Source organism: Choristoneura fumiferana, chromosome 16, assembly GCF_025370935.1.
Source record: "Choristoneura fumiferana chromosome 16, NRCan_CFum_1, whole genome shotgun sequence".
NCBI lineage: Eukaryota > Metazoa > Arthropoda > Insecta > Lepidoptera > Tortricidae > Choristoneura > Choristoneura fumiferana.
In genome coordinates, this window is record NC_133487.1 from 8773488 (window position 1) to 8778293 (window position 4806).

A 4806-nucleotide genomic window follows, 5' to 3' on the forward strand; every position below is an offset into this window, starting at 1 on the left:
AACCCCGGAAACTTGAAAATTGAGGACAGTATGTCCTTTATGATCTACGGGTAAGTGCTTGTGGGCACATTCATGATAATCCCCGCTGTAAAAACATAGTTTAAAGTTTATAAATGCTCCGACGGGAAAAAGAACTTCGTAAATAATATGAGAATGAATGTTAGGAGTACGAGTAGTGATTTCATTGAACAGTTTGCCTAATCACAAGTTACTGGATATTTTTTTTATTTGTAAAATTAAATATATGCTGTCTGTAAATCTTCTTCTTTCAAATATAGAAATAGAAAATTTTTATTTTATAAGAACTACCTACTATACTATTGTAAACATGTCTTGACAAATAAATCAAAGCCGTGGGTTCACGGTGGATGTACTCGTAGGCCGCTTCCAGCCGAAGCAACTATAGGTCTATGGGGGAGGCCTGTATTCAACAGTGGACGTCCTACGGCTGAGATGGTGATGAATTTTCAAAGAACGTGTCTCCAAAAATTGTAAAAATTGCGTGTAACAAACTAAAGGTCAATTACGAAGTTGATATTTTTATTTTAGTGCGAAAACAAGATTTAGATCCTCAGTGGAAAGTTTACATTATTTGCTATCTCCAAAAGAGCAAAAGACTCTAAGCCCGACTTTTCCTTTCTTTGGTATGTAAACACTAACAGTAAGCCCATTTAATCGGATAAGTGGGAGCTAAACATAAGTAACGGGGAAATCGGGGGAATCTTCCTTTACAATACTGGATGAGTTCACGGTTTTATGTAAGGCCCACTTTGTCCTTCCTGCGTTGTCTTTGGGCTTAGTAAATGGCTGAAGCGCCTTTTGCTTGCTTTTTTATATCTTCATTCCTAAACACTTCGCTCGATTTGCCTTTTAAATTTTAATAATCTGAAAAGGTTTAAACGTAGATCTGATTAACTTCAATAAATTGGCTGGTTGTTTTTTTAATAAAAGGCTTAGTAATAATATTCTCAATAGTGATTAGGGTAGACTGAGTACAGTTGTAACAGGGTACGGTTGTAACAGCTCAAATATTTCCTAAACTATCCACAGGAAAGTGAGGGGTACAAGGGGAAAGGGACACGGCAGGTAGGTATAGACACGATTACAAGTGTCACCGCGTCGTCCGCATGGTTAATAAGCTTGCAGGAGTGCTTGAGGAGAGCTTGTGTTTTGTCCATCAAAGATAAGTACTTTTGGTCGATTTCATTTCAAATTATTTTTATTCATTCATTTTGGGTTTCATCGATTTTTTCCCGTATTTGCATAACTTTCATAGTGTGAATCAATTGTTACTTCAAGTGTAGGCTATTTTGATTCGAATGTGGATCAGTTTTACTGGCACAGAAGGGGGTTGGGTACGATTGTAACGATTGTTGTAAGTACAGTTGTAAACATTTTTGGTTATTTTATTTTGTCTTTGATTTTTGTTTTAAGGATGTGACAAGAGTTTTATTTACTGTAGATGCCAAAAAAATGTGTCAGAAAGACATCCAGAGGCGAAAGCGATCAAAAACTCTTTAAAATGCTTAATTTGAAGTGAATAATGGAAAGTCTTTGCGCCCAGCAGCAGATATATATGCAATCTTAATTATTTTGCTCTGTTGAGATACATACATACAGATGTTGGAACTGCAAAAGGAGCCAGTGCGTCAGAAGAAGTTACCATGGGGCTTGTAGCTCATAACAGAGTTTTTACAGAAGACCAAGAGCATATTCTACCTAGGTACCTCACGGGATGTGCAGTACATGATAATAATAGTGTACGGTATTAACTTTGTTGAATTTGACTATTTTCTTGAAATAAAACTCTTTGAAATTACACGTTTTTAGTGATTTTTGGTATGTTACAACAGTCCCCCATCACTGTTACAACCGTCCACGGCATGGGGACAGTTGTAACAGTGACACACAGACTGATCAATGCCTTGCTGGAAAAAAAATACTGCATAAGTATATGATAATTCTTTTAAGTGTAATATTAACTCAAAAGAATATTCTTCAATTTGTAACGTTGTATGTAGTTCTTAGAGCTGTGATAGCAATGATATGACCCATACAAACAAAATTGTTACAACCGTACCCAGTCTACCCTACTGACGAAATTAATAGTATTTCAGTTCATTGACTGCACGTGTTTATAATTATATTATAAGATATCACCTATCTTTTAGCTACTAGTAGGCCTTAGTCTTGTAGTCACTCAAGTTGTTACAAGCACCAATTTTTTTGTTACTGTTAGCAAATCTTTTTCTTTTTGAGTTTAGTTACAGTAAAATAAAAACGTCGATATTACCACATATTAACCCTATTAAGTAGTTCAAACATATCTTAGAGCTAAGTATTCAATACATGTTCTAAGCAAATAAACATTTCATTCTTCTTTCTTTCTATTGTTTTTTTTTTATCTTGTCTGTATTAAATCCATTCCAATTTTCTCGGACTTATTAACCAATGAAACCACATCTATAATCTGCTACTCCAATCATATATATTGTCTTAAACAAATTTGATTATTACATTGCGGGGAAAATAGTACATTGTGTCTTAAGGGCGGTAAATAAGGAATTACGAACGAGAGTCTATTAGAAGCCCGAAGTCGAAGACTGAGGGCTTTAATTAGTCGATGTTCGTAATTCTAGTACCTACCGCCCGTGCGACATACAATGTTTTTCATGACATTTGCAAGTAAAATTTTATATTTGTAAAAGAAAAAATATAATTCTTCCAAATATTGGCGATACCTTAGGCTGTGCTCTTGGCAGCGTCGCCCTCTACCTCCCTCGGCATGCGCCGCAACGTGCGTGTGCATGTGGTCCTGCAGCAGCGCGCGCAGCACCATCAGTACGGGCACTGACTCATTTACCGACCTCGGGCTTCATGACAACCACATTAAGGTCGAGGGTTTTATTTGGGAGGTTGCAACTAAGGTAGCCTGCATGTTACGACACTGTTTACGAGCAAGTGTGATGAAAAGTATTTTGTAAACGTTTGGCATTTAAAATTCGTTCTTAGTTTTCTCATTTGTTTATATGACTCATCCGAAAAGCCATGAATATAATTAATTGTGCTTGGCAGTCCACAAACGTAGGTATAATACCAAGTTCTGGCTCAGAATGGGCCATTACTTGCTCAAGTGTCATCCACACGACATCTCTATCGATATTACACCTACCCACTCATTGGCAAGACAATACACAAGATGGTCATAAAAATAGAGGCTTATAACTAGTTAGGTATACGAGTATCTTCATTTAATGATGCATTGAGACATTATAGCCCTGATCGGTCGGTTAAAAAGTTTCTAGACAGATAAAATAATGTTTTAAAATTGTAAATGAAATGTTTCAGCTTGTGCCCTGGTACAGTTGCCGCCAAATAAAAATACATATATTAATTTGCTCAAATATACGGCGAGATTTTGCCAGACTGTCACGAGAGGAAGAAGAAAGACGAGACTTTTGCCCAGCAGTGGGACATTGTGGGGATAATTAAAAAAAATATATAGGAATGCCCGAAATAAATGAATTGATTATTATTATTTTAATTATCCAAACACAAACCTAACGCCTCTAGCATGACAATGATGTTTTCGCAATCCTGTTTACTTTTTATACTTAGTAGATATACAAGTGTAAGTAATGGATTTTTCCGATTAGCGGACTTGAAAAAAGTTGACGTAAGTCAACGATTCCGTTAACATTTTTGTAAGTTAACTGGAAAGCTAGTGTAGGCTGTTAATCGAAATATCAAATACGTTAATTAACGATTAACGGTTTTGTGTCCAGCTCTGGCTATACCTGCTAAGACGGCAACTTAAATAAAAATTGTAACAATATCAGGCATCTTATAAGGTTTTTAAGGAAATGCTCGTTAAAAATCAAAGGGTCAATCTTTTATGAACATTGCAGACAGTGCGTTGTGTTAGGTTGTTACGCTTCACAATTATAGGAAAACTTTTATATGTTCGTCGCTGTAGGTACCTATTATTTCTAATACATATATTATTATGAACTAAAAAAAAATTGACAGTCAAATAGGTATAAACTGCTCCTTTATGTGTACGAAAAGGTAGAAACGGAATAATTATAATTCATGAATGATAAACAAGACTTACCTGCTTATTTATTAACATGGAAAAGAAAAGAGTAAATAACCATGAAATTAAAATTGCATCCTTGCAGTCGGATAAAAAAAAACAAATATGAATACGAAATATGTATACTTAAAAGGAAAATGAAAAGGAAAATACATTCTCAAATATTACTTTCACGATAACTACTACATTATGTAGGTAAAACTGAAATTCCTGATGCCTTAGTAACGGTATAAATCCCAGGGTCGTAAAAATAAAAGGAACCCAGCCAGTCTTTTAGTGTTGATTCCTTTTGTGCCCACAGAGAATTGTGATCGTTTCTTCTGTATTTATTACCACCACTCACTACTATTTCTAATAATTTTGATCACTTTATTCTGCCATTTTTCACTACCATATTAAAACAAAATAGCAGCCTAGTGGTTTGACTTATGGATTCTCAAGCAGAGGGTCCTGGGTTCAAATCCCGGTCTCGCACTTTTGATAAATTATTTACATGTGTTAGAAGGGTCATCCTTTACCGTTAAACACTATTAATATTGTTCTCAGTTTGTGGTGTTTAAATGCACATTTATTATTATTATTATTATTATAAATATGCCTTCAACAGTGGATGCCTTCTTGCTGATGATAATGGTGAGTCGAGGTATACCTACCAACTGTTAATTTTAAGAAAGAGAATAGAATAGAAGAATCTAAACTTAAAAGATTCT